Source organism: Seriola aureovittata, chromosome 10, assembly GCF_021018895.1.
Source record: "Seriola aureovittata isolate HTS-2021-v1 ecotype China chromosome 10, ASM2101889v1, whole genome shotgun sequence".
Classification (NCBI taxonomy): domain Eukaryota; kingdom Metazoa; phylum Chordata; class Actinopteri; order Carangiformes; family Carangidae; genus Seriola; species Seriola aureovittata.
Genome location: NC_079373.1, coordinates 19,057,236 through 19,078,008, shown reverse-complemented (window position 1 = coordinate 19,078,008; position 20,773 = coordinate 19,057,236).

Below are 20,773 nucleotides of genomic sequence, written 5' to 3'. Positions count from 1 at the left end.
GATATCATTCTTACTATTATGTATGTTTCACAAGTCAAGAAGGAGACAGAGTTCTCGCCACGGACTGGCAAACCAAACAAAAAAGTGAGCAAAACAGACCCGGACAACAGACAAAGTTTTATCAATAAAGATGTTCTTTCTATGAAAATAATCACGGCGGCCAAACAAAACATGGAGCAGGATCCAGAGTTGTTGTCGGAGGTTTGCCAGCAGACGCTCTTGAAGGAAACTGTGCAGCAGAGGGGACAGGGATGACGCCACGAGGCCTTTTTTCCCTGAAATGTCCCCCTCCACCTGTCCCAGTCCACATTCCAACAGTATCACCTGCACATCTGAGTCCCCTGCAGGGGGACTCCAGAAGGCCCGGGGGTCCTGGGCTTTCCAGCAGTCCGATAACAAGGGATGATGTGTCTGCCAGCTCAGCTCTGTGTCATCAGTGTGGGGTTTTTTGTCGAGTGGGGGAAGGGTGAGGGGGACAACAGCAGAAAAACAGGGAGATTAAAGCGCACAATAACACTTTTTTTTAATCATTTACTATGTCCAGTCTACGTGGGAAAATGAGCCCTGTGGCCCAAAGACCCAGAGAAACAACACGACCCAAGGGTCACTGTTTTGTAATGTTTTGTATCGTTGTCCAATTGTTTGCTTGCTTGTGTCTTCTCCTCCTCATCCTCTTCACAAGCAGCCTAACTGAGCAATATACAGGGAAAAGGTGACATCTTCGTCATCTGTGAGAATTTTTATATGTAGCCAAACACATTTTTAGATACAGTGAGAGTTTATTGAGTAAAATTCCGTTAATGGAAAAGAGTGGTGAAATATGACCCATGGACTGGACACAAATGACAAAGGACTTATGTCTAAAACCTCTGGCATTGGTCTTTAGTCAGGAATGGAAAGAATTTTGATTTCTTCAATTTATTAATAGCACATGGCAAAGAAGTAGTGTGTGGGATTGTGTGTGCGATGTGTCTGTGTTTGTTTGTGTGTGTGTTTGTGTGTGTGTGTGTGTGTATGTGTGTTGAGCCCACAACAGGTGCCAAACATAACAAAGGAGACGAGAAAAACACGATGGGGTTAGCTCACAGCCGGGCTTCCCGCTAACGCAGTGACACAAACAAAAAATGGGACGGTGCGTAAGTTTGAGCGAGCCTGTGCGATTGTGTGACTATGTGTGAAATTATGTATGTGTATGTGTGTGTGTGTGTGTGTGTGTGTGTGTGTTTGACAGATAGTGTGTCTGAGAGGATGCACGTGTGTGTGTGTGTGTATGTGTGTGTGTGTGTCAGTGTCTGCAGCTGTACGTGTGTAATGAGCAAAAACAGTACAGGGAAATGAATGAGGTATGTGTAATGGCTTGCTGCTCTGCTATGTTCATTAGGCCACAGCAAGTGTGAGAGTGTGTACGTCCGTCTGTGTGCCGCAGTGTGTTTGCTTTGCTTAAACACAAATTCCTGGGAAACAGTAGGAGGTATGGAAATTGTTCCCTGCGCAGCTTTTAAGGTTTGGTTGTCAACATTGTCAGTATAACATCGCTGACATTAACACATGAGACAGATGCTGACACTGTTGCGGATTACCCTACATTTGCTTGGCCTCATCGACTAATAGATCATATTTCTCATTTCTCTGGTGCCTCTGTGGAGAGTGACATCAATTTTAGGCCTCTGCATGTTTTGTGGTGAAAATATGTTTTCAGAGAGGTACTGCTAAAACACCCACTTGCCTACAAATTACATTAGTTTTAAACTCACATTGTGCAATAACATGTATACAACATCCATCACTTGTTAAATATAAATGCAAGCAGGCTGTATATAATGATGTGTGTACATGCAGGTACTGTACATAACCACCTACTGTATGAATGTAACTTACTGCACTATCCACTCAATATTTATCTCAGCACTCCTTGCATAACCTGCGTCCACCTGGTTGACTTATATATAGATATTGTTTTTTCCCCATCTAGATTGTACATAATAGTGATATATGTTTACTTTATGTTTATTTATCTTTGCTCAGTTTTGTCGTCCCTTTTCCATATGTATCTCACTGGACATTGTTATTGGTACTGGCCTCTCAGGCCTAAATACATCTCTGATTTACTTGTACGTCACGAAGCATCCAGACCCCTCAGCTCACGTGGGACAGGTTTACTCAGTGTTCCCATAATCAAAGACAAACAGGGTGAAGCAGCTTCTAGTTTCAATGCCCCCCACCTGTGGAACAAGCTTCCTGAATACATGAGGTCTGCTAAAAGATGTCAGCTCATTTACAGCAGGGCTTGTTTGCTGCAGCTTACCATTAAATTACATGTGTAACCGCCTTTGAATATAAATAATAAAAAATATTTTTTGCTTTTGCTTCTATTTACATTATCTTTTAAATGCAATTTTAATGTCATCTTAATGTCTTTGTAGTGTTTTATTTAATCTGTCTTTGTAAAGCATATTGAATTGCTATGTTTGTTTGTTTTTTTGTCTTTTGAGTGTAAATATAATGTCTTCTTAATGTTTTATTTCTAATGTATTTCTCTGTCTTTGTAATGACTTTGAATTGGCTTGTGTCTGAATGGTGCTATATAAATAAACTGTGTGTAAGTACACTGAGAGCCACTGGAAAGTGGAGTGAATTTCCTTGTATGCACAAACATAACAACGAAGCTGAGTCCTATTTTGATTCTGAGTGAGAGCCAGCATGTCCTTTTTATAATGTCCTCACTGTGGTGCAGTGGTTTGCTCATACACCATATACTCCATATACTGTGTGTGGGCCACTTTTTCCAATATTCAGGCAATATGCAGTACATTGGCTGCCGCCAGTGTCTGCCTCAGTAACTCTAGAAGGTACCTTACTGCTGTTTGGATCCAGAGAGCTTTACATAAACTTATTTTCCAGTTCCTCGTATATCACTTCACTCCCATCTTATTAGCTGTTCTTTTGTTTAATCATCAAGTGATGTTTTTCTATGGGTTACTGAGGTAACTGAGATATATCATCCATATCCACTATGTAGAGCAGGGAAACATTGTGGCAGAACAATGTATGAAATATAATTGAGAACAGAGTGAGACTTTTCCCACAAGATTAAGTGGATATAAATAAGATCCTAATGCTCTGTGACATATCTGGCAAGCTCTCTTACATGTTCCATACATATATTTCAATAGAATATGCTGAGACATGCTATTTGAATTACCTCATAAAGAACACTGATCTTGTGTGGTAGATCATATAATAATCGCCCTTTTTAAAACCTCAAAGCCAGGTTGTCCCAATATTATTAAATGTATGGACCTTGTTAGAGAAACCATTAAGTTGTTGTTGTTGAAATTGTTTTCCATATGAGGCCGTACATTTCCCAACGCACCCTTCGCTGTCCTCATATGGCTGGGCTGAGCTGGCTGACCCCCAGCACAGTTTACTGGGAGTTTCACTTCTACAGCGGTTCCCAAAAAGCTTTCCGACACAGACGGCAGTACAGCTGGCCGCCCTATAGCTGACATTTACAACAACCTCTCATATGACAGTGATTCACAGCACACACACACACACTGTGTCAGATGTATATCGTACCAGTTCTAGCATTTGAACTGAACAACAACAACTGCAACAACAACCAAGACATCAGTGATGAAGTATGTCATGCTAAGCAGGTGAATAGGTCAAACAGCCTGAAGCACTGTGGGAAAATGTTTGAGCATGCTCAAAACAAAAACAAATTTGAAGTCTTTTCTCTTCAAACTGATTTTGAATACGGTGCTTTCTCATCTGTGACGTGAGGTCTTCTTGTTAAATGCCATCCATGCTGGTGGAGTCTACAAATCACAGTAAGAAACAGATACAACCCTAATTATACCTGTAATGACCGCATTTTAATGATGTGCGCTGACCGCGACAATTCACATCAAATTGTTGACCAGTTGCAGGGCAGGGGTGTATCAAGGAAAGTTAAGTGGGTCACCCTGCAGCCAAAGCTACGTATGCAGCTTCTTGATGGTCATAATCCTGATGTTTGGCCTGAGCAGACACGGTAAAATTGACTGCTCTTAAAATTAACTGCCAGCCTCAGTCTGGAGATTGCAGCAGACACTCACTGAGGCTTTTCAGCCTTTAGGCAATGCTATCAATGGATTCTGAAAAATCCACATTTTTCACATTTTTTTGCATTTTTTTTTTGTGCGATCTGACCCTTGGCACCATAATTTGCATGAAAGAACTTGTGCTGCTTTATCTGATAGTGCTGTATCAGTGTGTATGATTGGCGGAGAAATTCTTTTTAACTCGCCTTAGCATATGAGTAAATACTTCAGTTACAGAAGCTATTTCTCTCCCCTGGAAGATCAGTGTGTGTGTGTGTGTGTGTGTGTGTATGTGTGTGTGTGTGTGTGTGAGTTTTGGGGAATAGTGTAAGGTGGGACTGCAAATAAAAGTCCTAACCCCGGGCCATGGAATTCCAGGGTCGGCATTCGAGGAACATGCCCAGCCCTAAGAGCAGGCGAGCCCAAACCCCCCTCTGGGCAACTTCTGCCTTACACAACACGTCTGCAACACACACATACACACATTCACTCGCACACAATACTCACACACACATACACACAATAAGCAGACAGTCCCCTACCCCCTTCCTTTGTTGTTGTTGTTTTCTCTTCTCCCCCTCTCACAATGGAAAGGCATCTCCGCTCTCTAAGAGGCCACAGTGAGAGATCAGCTCAGTAGCGGAACAATAAACAGAATCTATACTAGCTACGCTCTGCACCTACCTTGGACTTTAGTCGGCCAACTGATTCTTAGATACTAGGCCTAGATAAGGAACAAACATGCATGCTCCAGCAGGAGTAGCAAAAACACACACAAACACTCCCTTTCTGTCAAACAGAGTTGTTGATAAAGCCACTCTTGGGCTGCTTCAAACAGCAACAACCTCTTGGGATGGGGATTCTGCCGCTGAGGCCCCAGTGGCATCGAGGCACTCGGTGAGTCGCTGTCAATACAAAGCTCCTTTGAGCATGAGCATTGTCTCCCCCTGGCTCTATGATTAGTCAGCAATCTGCTATCATAGAGGGCCCTGGCCTACTTCACAGGAATTCGATCTATGACATCAGTCTGCTGCAAAGAGGCCAAAGTCTGTCCGGCAGGGGCCTTATAAAGTCCAGGTGGAACAGATTTTAGCTGTTTTGAATCTCCTATTTACGTGATCATCCCTCTTTCTTTTCTTCTTTTTTTGTCATCAGTTATTTTCATTACAAAATAAAGAGGGGTAGTACAATATTAATTGCGACAGCAAACACAAAGTGTCAGAGACTGACTACCCCCACTGGGACCAAGATATCACACAAAATACAGATACTTCTATTGCTCCATTGAGGAAAAGTAAATGGGACTCCTCTGGTAAGAAGAGTCAAATTATAAAAATGGGGCCATGGGTGCTTTCTCTATAGCGCGCCATGTTGATAAAAGGAAAGACATTATAGGATTAGATTTGGAGAGTTTGGGAGACAGTATACTAGGTCTTTTCCTCAATAGCCCACTATGAAACTAAAGCTTTGGGATCTCACCAGATTGATAAATTGGTGCAACATATGACCATAAATACATTTTGAAATTGCAGGTACGGCACGCACTTAAGTCACACACACAATGACATGAGAATCTCTATTTTATTACCACTGCCAAGGAGGTTATGTGTTCACCCATGTCTGTTTGTTTATTTGTCAGCAGGATTACGCAAAAAGTACTGAACTGATTTGCACTGAACTTGGTGGAGGAATGGGGCATGGGTCAGGGAAGTTCCCAGTACATTTTGGGCCAGATCTGGATCAATTACTATGACTTTGATTTATTTTCTATGAAGTCTGGTGTATGTCGGTCACTGAATTCTAACCGCACACTCTTTATAGCTACTAACCTACAGAGGAAAGGGAGAAAAATGTAATCCTACTGAATAAAGAACTAGTTTAATGTGTCGGTTGTTCTATTTCATGTATTGCTCAACCAATCATCATAATTAATTATAGAAAAAGAAGTGATGATAATTAAGTAATTATTCAGATATGACCATGCAGTGTCATATCAGTGTCTCTTCTAAGCAGACTGGAAGGAATGCAGCAGATGATAGAACATTCATTATGAACATTACAGACTTGATGACTTGATTTGAACTATTGCTCAAAGATTTGTGAGCATCTCTGGAGGAAGGAACAAGAAATCAGTGAGCAGAAGTAGTGATGACTTCAACCAGTTGATTTCGTAACCTGACAAAGTAATAAATTCATCAGAAGTGTGAGGCATGGAAGGAGGGACATTGTTTAGATATAGCAAACTATCATCAGCAAATAATATGTGATGTGATGTGTTACAGAGGGTGATGGGAGAAATTAAGGGGTGCTGTCTAAGCTTTTGAGCAAAAGGCTCGAGCAAATGGGCAAATGATAAGGGTGAGAGGACGCATCCTTAACTGGAGCCCCTTGAAATGGAGAAAGAAGATGAAAAAAATATTTCCTGTTGTGATCCTAGCTGTTGGGGTTAGCATATAAGACTTTAACATTTTAATGAAATCAAGACCAAAGCCAAAAGTGTCATTCACAGCCCCCATTCCAGACGATCAAAAGCTTGTTTAGCGTCCAATGGGAGGACTGCACAGTGCATAACATTGAGAGAGGCCTCTTTGTGTGTCTCATTCATTAATACCCACCAACAAACCACACAGATAAAAAACATCTCCTGAATGGCTATTAAATAAGGCCAAAAGTGAGAGAGTGCAAGAAAAGATGTAATGACCGGGACATAACTGGAAACAGACACAAGGTAGACACAAAAATGTTGTTGTGGTAAGTTTTTCTTATTTAACCATGACCAAAGGCTTTCAAACACTAACCACAACCGTAAACCTAAACCATATACCAAATTGTTTTAGTCTCTTACCCTTAACCAAACCTTTGACTGCCTAAACCTCACATTAACCTTAACCATTAGGTAACCATTCATGTGATGAACACAAGATGTCAAATGCTGCGTTGTTGTCACATGATCTAATTTGCGGTAGAGAAATACACCATCTGCAACACATAATTTGCATTTCAGACTAATTTTCTGAAATTTTACAAGGTTTCGATGGTGCAAACACACACACGCACGCACGCACATGCACACGCACACACACACACACATACACACACACACAGACACACATGCAATGATGAAAAAGACACTGATGGAGGAGGGGTTAGAGAGAAAGAAAACAGAAAACGTGAGAACAGAAATGGGGAAGAAAGACTGATTAATCCTCCCTTTGGTGGTGCTCTCAAGACGTTTGATTCAACCGCACAAGCCCCCCCCCCCCCCCCCCCCCCCCCAAAACCTGTCTACTTCTCTGTGAGGTGGTTTGATGTTTCATTCTTTCTTATCAATAGCACCTTTGCATCAATTACACAACAAAAACATCCTTCAGTGGGAAGGGAATGGGGGAGTGTAAGGGGAGGGGGATTTCTCTGAGGGAGTGTGGGAGACAGCCTCCTTGTAGCGCATTCCAAGCTTTTGTCATCCCTGGGAATTTGTTTCCTGTCAACATCTTAAGCCAATAGATAATATGTTATCAGGGATGAGAGGAGCTTCACCACCCACCCCCCCACCCACCCCTCAACGATGAGAGAAGAAAATATATATGAGGAAATACCTTTTAACTGAGACGTCTTCTTTAGTGATAAATGTTTGCTGGCTTATGTCTGTGGCAGTAATCATTAAAACAGAATGGAGAGACTCAATTGGTGGGGTCATGATCTAAAGCATGGGAGAGGAGAAGAGAGGAGAGCAACCCCCCAAAAAAAAAAAAAAAGATCAGGAGCTCTGATAATGTCGAAAGGCTGCCAGGTTCTTACTCGAAGTGACATAAAAGATGTTTACAGATTTCTCTCTAATATGGATGTTTTGGGGTATTATTTCATGGCTATTTGGCCTAATTTATGAGGTGCTCCACACATGAGCTCGTTCAGTTTTATGGCCCTGTGTTTCCCAGTGTCTGCAAAGAGATGTGTGTGCCCTCTAGACAGCCAGCCTGGGGCCAGTAAACCTCTCTCTGTAGAGGCAACCGCAACCATTCTCTCTAAATTACATCACCTTTCCACATCCCACCAGTGAAACCGACGCTCAGCTGGTGCTGGATTCACCTCTGCTTTTGTTCCATTTCTTGTACTTCGCTCTCCATTTCCTTTTCTCCTCCTAACTGTATAACAGTTGATACACTTTCTCTGACTTATGGCTTTTGTTAAACCGAAAGCAGTTTCATAAGTCATACAGAAACAATATTTTATTCTACAGTTTTTTCCAGTGCAACCTGTGCCCAACACCGTCATCTCCTTTTACGTCCCTTCTCCCTCTCATCCCTCTCCATCTCTGGAGAAACTTGGAAGGAAGTGACTGTGGGTCAGTGGTATGTCTGCAGAGTAAACAGTGGCTATAGCGGAGTCCTGGACCAGGCTTATCAGGTCGCGTCTGTCTGATTGACCCTCCACTCCCTCTTTGTTTAGACGTCCTGACAGGCGGGTCACCACTCCACATCCTCCTCCGCCTCTGTTCCATTATTCCCACAATTTCATGTTGTAAAAGTGAAAGGCCATGTTTTACTTCTTTACTTGAAGGGCAAACAAGTAGCCGGAGGTGCTTTTGGGGAAACCAAACACTGCACTTTATTGCAGTGCTTGGCTCGGGCTGCCACCTGAGACACTGCAGGTCATGATGCTCAGACAGGCATCTCTGATATATAGCACATTCTACAGAAACAGTAGGGAAAGGTAAAGGCATGTTGCGGGCTGTTGACAAATATTTACTGCTCACTTGGACAACAGGAGGAATGCAGGGGAACGTCTCTATCTGAGGTTACTCACCCCCCCACCCCCCCACCCCCCCACCTTCCTCCTTTCCCCTCTGTGTGTGGTACCGCTGTGTTCTTCAGCTGTTCCCCAGGTCTGTCTGAGGCCGCTGTGGCCTGTCAGCTTGTCAGATTAAAGCTTCGGTCTCCCAGTCTTCCTTAAATGCCACACGCTTTGTTTTCTTTGAGGAGGGGTGCAGAATGCGTGTGATCTCTTGTCGGCCTCCTTCTCATCCATCTCTGCCAGAAGCCGAGGGGGCAAAGGGGGTAAAAGGGGGTTCAGGCAGGGGCAAGGGGCAGGGTCACACAGGGGGAAAGAGCAGGGTCAGAGGTTAAGCTAGGTTACCCAGAGCCTTTGCACTAGAGCAACGAGGACCTGAAGAGAGGCCTAGCAGACACACACGCACACACACACACACACACACACACACACACACACATACACACACACACACACACACACACACAGTAATAAAGTCTTCCACTGACATTTCGCTCATGTCTGCAACACTGCCGTTATTCATGCAGAGTGTGGCCTGTTATTGAGTGCAGATGTGGGGCTGTAATGAGCAGTAGCTTTGGCACTGACTACCCTGTGATGAACAGAGGGCTGCGCTGTGCCCAGACATGGAAGAAGAGAGAAAGAGATGGATGAAGAGAGTGAAATGGATGAGCTGAATAAGATGAGTCTGTTGTTCGGGGTCTGGGGGAGATGAGGAGTTTCAGGGTCTTTTGCAGGTGCAGAACGTGTTGTTCACACTCACCTGTGAGCTCTAAGCGGAGCTGTGTTACTGCATCTTCTGCTGTGATACCTGTTTTAAAATGAATGTGTTGCTTGGTGCCGACCATTAACCAAATATGTCTCCAGTTCACATCTAGCTTTTTTCTTGCACGGTATTTCCCATCTCTTTCTCCCCTCAATTTCAGTAATTTCACTTGTATATTTAAAACAAAAAGCTTATGTGGGTTGCACAGTCTATAGGGAACTGAACAGTCTGAAGTATTATAAATGTGTGAATATATATGCAATATATATAACAACTTTCCCCATGTGAAAGATTTGGTATGAGCAACACATCATCATTTTTGTCACTGAGGTTTGACAAAATGAGAAAGATAAGTGCAGGACTGATGGGAGACAGAAAGAGCAAAACAAAGGAAGAAGAAATCAGTCCGCTGAGAACTTGTTGTGACCATGAAATCTCTTCCTCTGGAAAGAAATAGTCCCCACAGGAGAGGGTTGAGTTAACACTGGCCCACTCCTGTTGGAGGCTTTGGAGGTCTTACCCAATCTGCTGGTTTAAAGATCACTTACCAGGTAACCAAACTCGTAAACATCCACTAAAATTTCTGATATCATTATAGCATAAAATTTAAATGTATGTATTTATGTATAAATTGTATGTATATAAACTCAAATTATAGCTGAATCAGTATTACTTAAAAGTGCATGAGGCATGCCATTTTTTCCATACGGAGGATATCCTCTTTTTATATTGTGCAACTGCACTTTTTAACTGTGAGCTCAGCAAAGTTAAATTCTTGCAGAATTTCTTCAGGAGAGTGAAACTATTGAGTAACTATTGAGTGGCTGTTTAAAAATGTTTTCACTTCCCTAAAAGCTGTAAACTCATGGCCACAGTGGTGCAAGTGATGAAACTAAAGATAGAAATATACATCACCCAGTGATTAATCATGGGAGAGAGAAATTTCGCTGTCGCCTCAAAACAAATCCTGCAAAAATCCATTGTTGCTTTTGTATGAAGTCATTTTTTAAAGAATCTGATATAATCTGTGAAATAATAATTTTCTCTGATTTAAAAAGCAGCAGAGTGTCAGAATGAAGGAAAATGAAAACAGTTTGGAGCACAAATCTTGGCAAGGTGTTGTGCTTGTCAAACAGAAGGCAGGGACAGACTGAGATCCTGCACAAACACTCCACTTTTAAAATGTCTGACTGACTGACTGGGAAAATGTGAACACTATGATGACTGGTGCCATGACACACACAAACAGTGAAGGCCAACAGAAAAAAAATGGACCCAGGTTATAGTAGGTTATATATAATCCAAACGTCTGAAACCACTTTCCCTTCAGGTGAATAGGAAAGTCGACCCCCTGCTCTCTCTCTCCTTCCCTTCTCTCTCTCTCTCACTCGCTCGAGGCAGACAGCTGCCCACACTGGTTCTGCTTGAAGTTTCTTAAAAGGAAGTTTCTCCTTGCCACTGTCACCAGCTGCTTGCAGGAATTGTTAGGTTCTCTGCAATCAATATCATAAAGAGTACAGTCTAGACCTGCTGTATATGAAAAGTGCCTTGGGATCATTTCTGTTGTGATTTGGCGCCATATAAATAAAAATCGACCTGACTTGAAAGTGGTCTCAGACTATTGGACTATTGGTGTATGACATTTTTAAAATCACATTGTAGAGAGATTTTGAACTTGAACCTCAGCATCATTTTTCCAGCAGATACAGGGTCTCTTTTTAGTGATATACTAATCACCTATTATAGCCTTAATGATGATGATAAGAGGAAAAGGGAGGCTCCAGCAGCAGAACATCCAATACAAGACTGTGCACTTGTCTGAGTCTCTGTCCATGGTCCTGAACCACTCATCTACACCCATAGACCTAGAGCAAGTAGAACAGACTGACCAGACATTTTATCAACAGGCTACCCAAACAGAGGGTAAGTTCAAGAAAGAAGCAGGTAGCAATTGGAAGAAAATGATATTTCTTTGCACCTAAAAAATATGGTGATGTTACGTTTTTTTGTAAGGTTGTCAGAACATATACGTTTAAGGTAGAAAAATGTTTGAAACACAGAAATACCAGATAATACTGCTGTATAAAAATGTGTCACCTATTTACATCTGACAATTCAAAGTGAGGAAGAAATACTTGCGACATAGCTGCTCCACCTAAGAGTAGCCTTCAGTAGAAAGATGTGCAAATTCACTTCAAATCTCATGAAAAATTTAAAAGCTATTAAAAGTTTTAGAAGTTGAAAGTCTAACGTAAACAGAGCAAGCTATCTGCCAGACTAACTTCCCACTGCCTTCTGTCCTCTTCCCTCGCCTGAGCATGCCGTCTTCCTTTGTTTTCACCTTCTCTTGCACTCTCTTGAGATGTCAAAGAAGTAAGTGTGCCAGGAAGAACAGAGCACTCACCTCAAATGGCGTCCGCTCACATAATGCATGAGGAGACGTCTTCAATAAACACAACAGGAAGCGTTTGAATCTCCGAAACATCCTGCTTTCTGAAACTTAAATGACATGCTGTAAATAAGTTGTCTTGCTGTCCTGTGTGTGTTGCAGCAAGATGATTGAGTGTGTGTGTGTGTGTGTGTGTGTGTGTGTGTGTGTGCGTGTGTGTGTGCGTGTGTGTGTGTGTGTGTGTGTGTGTGTGTGTGTGTGTGTGTGTGTGTGTGCGTGTGCGTGACTAATACCGATACGAGCTTCCAGGGTACAGACTGTGCTGCTCACAGCTGTAAGAGAAAGATGTTAAACTGACTCTGCTAATTAGACAAATTTTCACAGTTTTTACAGAGTGTGGATGTTAACAGGGTGCCTGTGACTCGCTGCGGATGTGCGTATGTGTCTTACTCACCTCAAGCCACAGGCCATAAACCCAGAGATATCCTGCTGTGAGCTCCTGACCTTCCACCCTTATAATGTCCACCTCACTCAAACTCACTCCTCATGTCCAACATGCTCTCTCTCTCTCACAAACACACACACACACACACACACACACACACACTCAATCATCTTGCTGCAAATTTGTACAGTCGTGATAACTATTGTTGCTCAATATGTTAAACATTTCAATCAGGGGAGACATTTATTTGACACGATTTGCACAATAGGAAAAGTTGAAGATCTACTGTGTGTCAGAGTCTTTGGGGATTTGACCTCCTGAGTAAAATGAGAGAATGCGTTGATTCAGCAAATACCCCAAAACGACATATGTCTTACAAGCACGTGATAGAAGAAGCCCTCTAGTGGCCAAAGTAATTATGACTTTTGTCCGTGTGAGCAAATGAGGATGTAAAGCTACAGCATGAGCAACAAAGTCCACAAAGGGAGGAGGTTGGTGCGGATTGATGGGGTCAATAAACCATTGGCTTTTAACATGACAATCTTCCAGTCAACGCTGGTTACTTTAAACTATGACCACCACTGTTCTCCAACTGTAACCAAGTGGCTATTGTAGCCATATCAATGGAGGTCTCTTAATCTAGTAGACATTTTAACTCAAACCATGATCTTTCCCAAACCATAAACAAGCTGTGTTTGAAACCACACATAACCAAACCTTAGCCATAGAAAGATCAGAAAACTGAAAGTGTTGTCGACTTGATCATTTTATGGAGGTAGTCATACCATGACCTGTGAAGGAATAATCCCCTGATGGAGTGTAGACGCTGGTGGAGGTAAATGTGAAGAACAGTCTGGCTGATGATCTGGATGGATGTGATGTGGAGTCAGATTCCTGATGAGCTGGAACTGAATGGACATATTTGACATCTGGCCCTAAGAAAAGAAAACTGGAGGTGAATGGGGTCAAGGTGGGTTGCATCATTCAGACACTTACCAGCTTACCTTACAGCGGATAAACTCATCATTTCCTTGCACTTTTGGTTTTGGAAAGCTGATAAAAAAAAAAAGACAGCTCCGAGCACTTTAGAGTTTGAGTTTGAGTATCACTGTTATCAGATCCCTGTCCACCATTCTTGCATACTCAGAAAGGCTTGACAGGCCTGCTGTGTGTTATTGTTGTAAAGCTATGACTTGACAATGACTGTCTGGGGGTGAGGATTAGTGAAAGGTCAATTAAGGTATCAAGTCTTTTCTCTAGTTATGAAGCTTGGTGAAAGTTCAGTCAGGAAGATGTTCATTGAGAATTTTTTCCCTGAGGGCATTGACTAGTTTCACTTCAAGCAATCACATTTTTGCGAAAACCTCTCTGAGCCAGTCATCCCATTGCTGCACCCACTGTGTTTATATGGTGACACAAAGTCAATTATTCACCTGAATGTTAAAGCGATGTCAGACACGTTCCCTGCTTGACTTACTGCTTGAGCCGATCATTTCATCGCTGTCAAGTTCAGTTCTTCTTCTGCTGCTGTCCAAGGTCAAGTGGAGTAGAGTGTTTCAGTAGCTCAGTTTGTGTTTAGCTCAGTATGCTCTCAGCTCAGATGGAGGAACAAACTGTACACACGTTCACATGATTTTCTCAGGAACAACCAAACACTTGCTCTAAACCTGAACCATTCAGAGCCCTCTCTGAATTCAGCTGGCTTTCGTGGTCCTTCAAGAACAATGTAATGGGGGACACCAGTGCTCAGCATTGACCCCTCCAGTATCACAAGCTCCAACTTGCTGTGGCCAGTCACTGATTAACCAGAGTCTTGATAAGATCTGTTGGCTGAGTTGATAAGACCTCTCGTGTCAAACACAAGGAGAGATCATTGACACTCACACAGCATTATGAAATGCCAATGCTTCATCAGCAACCGGTCTTTTCGTAGAAGTGGAAGGTTGATTGATTGATTCTGTTCTCTCTCTCTGAGATGTTCTGCCTGACCATTGCTCTCCCCCTCTAACCCCTTAACCTTACCAGAGTATGGATGGTGGCTCGTTTCATGCAAAGATTCTGCAATTTGAGAAGACGCACATTGCACTCTCTAAGGGGGTGCTGTGTTCATAGCACAAAGGACACGTTAACTGGTCTAGTGGAAACGTTGCAATTCACTAAAAGGGATTGTCCGGGTTTTTTGATGTGGGGTTGTGTGAGGCAGTTGTGAATATTCTTTACATTAGCTGCATTAAATTCTGAGCAAGGCGCTGTATTATGCCGCAGCCACAGTCAGCTGAGTGAATTAAAAAGCGACGTAACACAGTGCGCTCCATAGGTGCACTTGTGCATAGGAATACGGTGCCCAAGGAAAGTGCAACACAGAGCTATGCTAGTCTGCTGGGTGTCCCTGGTTGGATCTCCTAACTGGGAGTACGTTGCTCAGGATCTAATGCAGGTAACGTACCGACTGTGCATGACTACCTCACAAAAGCCCGCATCAAAAAGCCTAGAACCATCCCTTTAAAATACTGAGGCTGAGGACTCAACTGCAGATTCAGTGGAACAAATTCATGTTTGTTTTTAATCAAAAACAAGCAAAAACAGCAGAAAAAAAAGAAAAAAGGTTGGCATGGTATCCATTCTGTGTTATTGCCAGAGTACTGGGTAATATTTATAAATCAACAAACATTACCATAGTGACAGTTTTTGTAAACTAAAGTAGTACTGCCACTTGTTAATTTGTTTTCAATGGGGAGAGTTTTCTGATTGAAGGATCGCTTCACATTTTTTTCAAGTCTTAAAACAATACCCACGTTTTGCTTGTAATTGTGTCGACCATGGCCCTGAAGAGATCCCTCAAAATTATACAAATTAAGACGGTATCTTTCAAAGTCTTTTTAGTAGAAAGGTTCCCCTTTGTGTTTCTATAGAAACACTGAACACAAAGAGGGAACTTCATATTTAAAAACACAAACTTGGAAGAAACCCACTTGATTTGTCAAACGCATTCTACAGAGGCCTCATATCAGGGTCAGGTGAAATTTGAAATGCATTGTTACACACTAAGAAGATATTGTCACAAACATGAAATCACTTTAGGAAGGGAACTCTATACAGCCAGTATGGACAGCATTAACAATTACAGGGACTATGTGAACCTATCCTTAAATCTCATGTAACTACATAGCTAGGTTATCACTCATAATCCTCAGACTTCTGATTTGCTGTAGGCAACCACAAACAAAAACAATTAAATCAAACCACACCTCATTTGAAAGTCATTTGGAATTTAATGAGAAAAAAAATCTAACGCTTATTTAACTAGTATAGACTTGATAAATGTTACACCATCTCCTCTCCGTACCTATTTCTTGGCAGCTTTCTTTGGCTCTGTGCTAAACACTGAGTAGACCTGCCCCTGCAGCTCATGGCAGACATTTACAGATCTGTATCCAAACCTCTGAGGTTGACACCAGAAGTCTGGCTGTTATTCCTGGGAACAGGACGTGTGGCGGGACAGGAAGCCCAAACACCAAGATGCTGTCTGTCGGGGCTGATGATTAACAGCGGATCGACCATTAGAGGGAGAAGCCAAACTCCACCCTGACTGCGATTGGTGCAGAGAGTAGACGACGTGGTCATAAACTCCATGAACTCATTCTGCGAACATCCAACCCTGCCCACAGCTAAACCACTCCAACTGCTCACACGCCACTGTCCAACATTTCCTTCCGTCGGGGGTACGGACCTTGATCTTTGATCAGATCTTCGAAAGCCTTCATTCACAAATTCAATACATGTTCATTGATTAAAAAGCAGAATAAAACTCATATCTTTGTTGTCAATTTCTTATTACTATCACTTATTTATCAAAAATCATGTTCTAGTACATCAAAAAAAAGATACAAAATTTTTTGCCTAATTTGACCACAGTAGCATTTCAAAACAAAAGCACAAAGTCATTCAGACAACATTTGAAACAACAGTTACATTTTCTGCGAGATTAATAATTAAAGTTAATTTAAGAGTCAGTATATTTGTGCTGATTTGACCGCAAGCTCAAATTACGTGTAATAACCTATAAAGTTTAGGTCAAACATCGTTGGAATAATGAGTTTAATCCAAATGGATAAACTTTTGTTAGTTCAGCTTATTATTTACATTTCCCCCTTCATTCCTATAAGTAACAAGTCTTACACATGCACTGGATCAAAAACTTAAAAATATTCAATAATCTCAATCACTAACGATGTTTCTGTCCTCACTTTATCACAGGCAAGTTTGTTTTTTTTCACTTAGACAAAAAAAACGTAAAAAAAATACCTGCACAGAAACACATGACACACTCACATACATGCATGCACAAGCGCACCGCTCATGCACACACATTTCCACTGCAGTCACTTTCATGTGAATTATACTTCCAGGCAGGGAGCAAAAAACTTTGCTTAGCTCAGGCTGCCCTTGAGCAGATAACTCTGTTTGATTTGCCAGATTTTGGACTTTAGGTTCAGAGAAGGCCTGGGAAAAGGAATGTTCTGAAATCACGTGGATCAACAGACTAATTTCATCATGATGTCATTTTAGTGTCACTGTGCTTTTTTTGTCTTTTCTATTTATTATAGAGATTAGAACTGTTTATCCCTGTTGCAAATCAAATGAATTTCAAAGTGACCTCTGAAAATGGGTAGTTATTTGCAAATGTTAAATCTGAAATCAAATCATAGTGACTCTGTGTTTCATGGAGAATTCAAAGAAGTCACATTTCTCCATAATAACAGGAATCATCATCAGACAAAAAGCCAAAGGGTCACCTGTGGTTTTGTGGTATTCACAGGCCATCGATGCCCTCATTCTTTTATGGAGTGTATTACAACAATATTTAGAGATGAAGTCATCCTTTCCCCCAATAATACTTGAGGATATTTGTTCAGTGAAAGGATCATAATATCATGATGTCACACAGGATATGACCTCAAACAGCTCAGATGACATAATTGCTATCACCTGCACGATGCCCAGACATTCCTGAGGCTGGTCGCTGTTGAGGCAGTGATAATCATCATCACAGTCATCATCAAAAGAAGAAACGCGCCGCACTAAGAGGTTTTTGCAGGCACGTGAGAGTGGATTTCATCTTACTATGAAATGTGACAGAATTTCCTACCACCAAAGCTGGTGTTTCAACACTACTGCCAAAGGGTTTCCATTGCAGACTGTGTCTTCTTTGGCTGCCTCTGGGGATTTCGTCTGGGTCATAGTGACCTGAAGTCTTGTGGGAGTTGAACATGCAGCAGCAGTAAAAGGAGTAGTAAGTTTACTTGTAACAGCGGCAGGAACAGACCTCAAGCTATAACTGTTGGGAGACATTTTTCTGTGTCAGAGTGGAACATTAGAAATTCATTAATGGCATTCCTGTTGATGCATGTGTAGAGACTTTTGGAGAAATGCCTCCTCGGTTTCAAAGGCCACAGTGGTATGCTGCCATCTGCAGTTGCCCACAAGGGACAAAGCGCTCTCTCTCTCTCTCTGTCTCTCTCTCGCTCTCTCTCTCTGTCTCTGTTAGCTGGTCTGTGTCGCACTGACTTCATCTGTGCTGTAAAGTGGTACAGTTACATTTAAAAGATCTGACATTTAAAACAAACTGTACTCTTGCTACAATTTATGGCTAGTGAAGGTCAAATAAATAATTAATCTCATCATGACCAGATATTTTCATGTATTCATGTCAAACTTTTTTCTTTTTTTTTTTTTTCACCTCCCCCCTCTTTTTTTCATTTTCAATATCATTGTGCCATTGAGTGGGAGTAAATACAGGCTAGACAGAGAAAGTAAGAAGCAAAATCTTGCAAAATGGGGCTACATTTGATCCCTATGGGGGCACTAAATTTATATTTTGAAACAGACTTTGTGGGTTTTCATGATTTCTTTTTCTCAAATGTCCTGATATATTGTCCTGACTGATACAATGGTCATAGTTTATAGCAATTCAATGTTAAAAGCCACTATGGTGAAAACCTCAACAATTTAATGAAGAATAATGTTTTAACTTTGCAAAAACTATTCATGTTCTTATTCCAAAAAAATTCTTCCATTTTTAGTTGTGTTGGTAAATTGTGTCCTGACCTTACTCATTGCAACTTGTAGATTTATTGTCTTGCTGAAATCACCCTCAGTGTCTCCAGAGAGCTTTTAATCTCATGCTGTAAACTTTGACCCAAAGAGATTGAACAGATATCATGACTGTTTTATGAACTATTCTGCAATTTCTTTCTGTTATCACATGATTCATATGAGATGTCTACATCTTATCTATCTCAAACACATGCTAATAAGTGTAATGTCAGACCATGAGGATGTTTTGCAGATATTTCTCCTAATGAGAAGATGCTGTTGAAAAGTGTCCTGTCACTAGTGAATGGTCAATAGTGAATAGTGAGTAGGGGGCCGTTGTCCAGCCTGAATGCCCAAAGGCCACATTAAGCCTCTGTAGTTTGGAATGCCTCTGTAATAGGTCAATATGATGATTCAAAGTGATCTCTGCCTTTCTCATGAATGGATGAAATGAATTAGGCCGTTATGAGAATCAGTTTTCCTAAAATATTTTGAGGGCAAAGCTCTTTTTCCTTCTTAGTTGCAGACTCGAGAGAGCCCACACAGTAAAATAAATAAATAAATAAATAAATAAATAGAAAACCTGCTATGCCGACATGCCCTGGAACAATGGGCACAAACACCGAACACACCCAGGAGTGGTCACGCATGCCTCCTCATGGCTTCCACAAAGGTCAAGTGTAGGTTACAAGGAGCTGGCTGACCTCATTGTTAACCACAGTTACTCTGCCCTTATAAGTCAGACAGATTTATTAGGTCAGAGCAGAGGGCCATAGCCCACTACAAAGTAAAGCAGCATTCAGATGAAGAGGAACTCCTGGAAAGTTTTGTTTCACTCAACTTTATTTTGGAGGTCTGGGCCATCATTTCTGATGAGGACAAGATTTTATTCAACAGAAAGAAATGCTGAGAGATAAGTTCGTACAACCAAAATCACAGGACACTGCAAACTTGGACATTCAGGCAGATTTACACCAGACCCGTCCAGTGAAAGTGAAAACAAAGGTGAACAAACTATAAAATTTGCATCATCAAATGCAGTAAGTAAGTAAAACTACAGCGAGCAAGGGCAAAATTGAGCTATAGAGAGTAGTTTTCCAAGATCTAATGGACTGTTGAAAAAGGCAGACGAGACAAAAACTTGTTTACCTTCATTTTCACTGACCAACAAGACGGTGACGGACATTTGTTAAAGCGGACGTGTTAAAAGCCTGTCTGATTGTTGTTGTACGTTCATGTTTGTAATGCTCTCTGGAACTTGGGAACCATTAAAAGGAAGAAGGGAAGAAAAGAAAGCAAAGAAAGAAGAAGGAAGAAAAGAAAGAAAGAGAGAAGAAAAGAATTTTTCCATACCAAGAACAAATAAAATACTTCTCATTATAACCACCCTCTTGACTTTAAGCAAAGATAATATAAATATTGATTAAATATTTATTTAATGGAGCTTTAATACTTACAGAGTCCAAAAAGTTCCACTGACACCTTTAGTTCCTAGAATCATGCCTCAGGGCCTCAGGCCAACACTGTCTACTAGAAATTACACTCATACGCTACTAAACTGTTTCCCAGTTAGTGTAAATTGTTGTGTCAACATTGTTTTTTTTTTTTTTTTTTTTTGAACGACTGAATGAAATGCTACATTTATTGAGAGTCACCTGAGTGGTAGTTGGGGTAGATAGTACAAAGTGCAAAACTCTCATACCAGAGAGCATAGTTCACATCCACAGTCTCATCTGTGGTTACAGTGTGGGCCAAAAGTCTGAGACCAGTTTCAAGTGGTCTCAGACCTTTGGACCACACTGGAAGTTTAGGCAACAAAAGCAATGCGGTTAAGGTTTGGGAAAGATTGTGGTTTTGGTTAAATAGAAAATAAACATTTTGTGTCTGAACTTTTTCTGTATTAAACCAGACAATGATCTTTCCCTAACCTCAACCATGTGCTGTAAGTGGCTGAACATAATCATGAAAATACTGAATAATGCTGTAGTTACTGCAGGACTGGATATTTTGCTGGAAATACATTGTCTGAGAAATGTTTTACTATCAATTTTTTACTATCAACATATTTTTGACTTTTCAAATACGCAAATTAAACGCATTCCCTCATTACATTAATAGAAAACATATTCCATTCACAATTACATTTCCTTCAAAATGTATTTGCTGTTGCAAATTTGTTGTATACATGTCCTCTCTAGGAATCA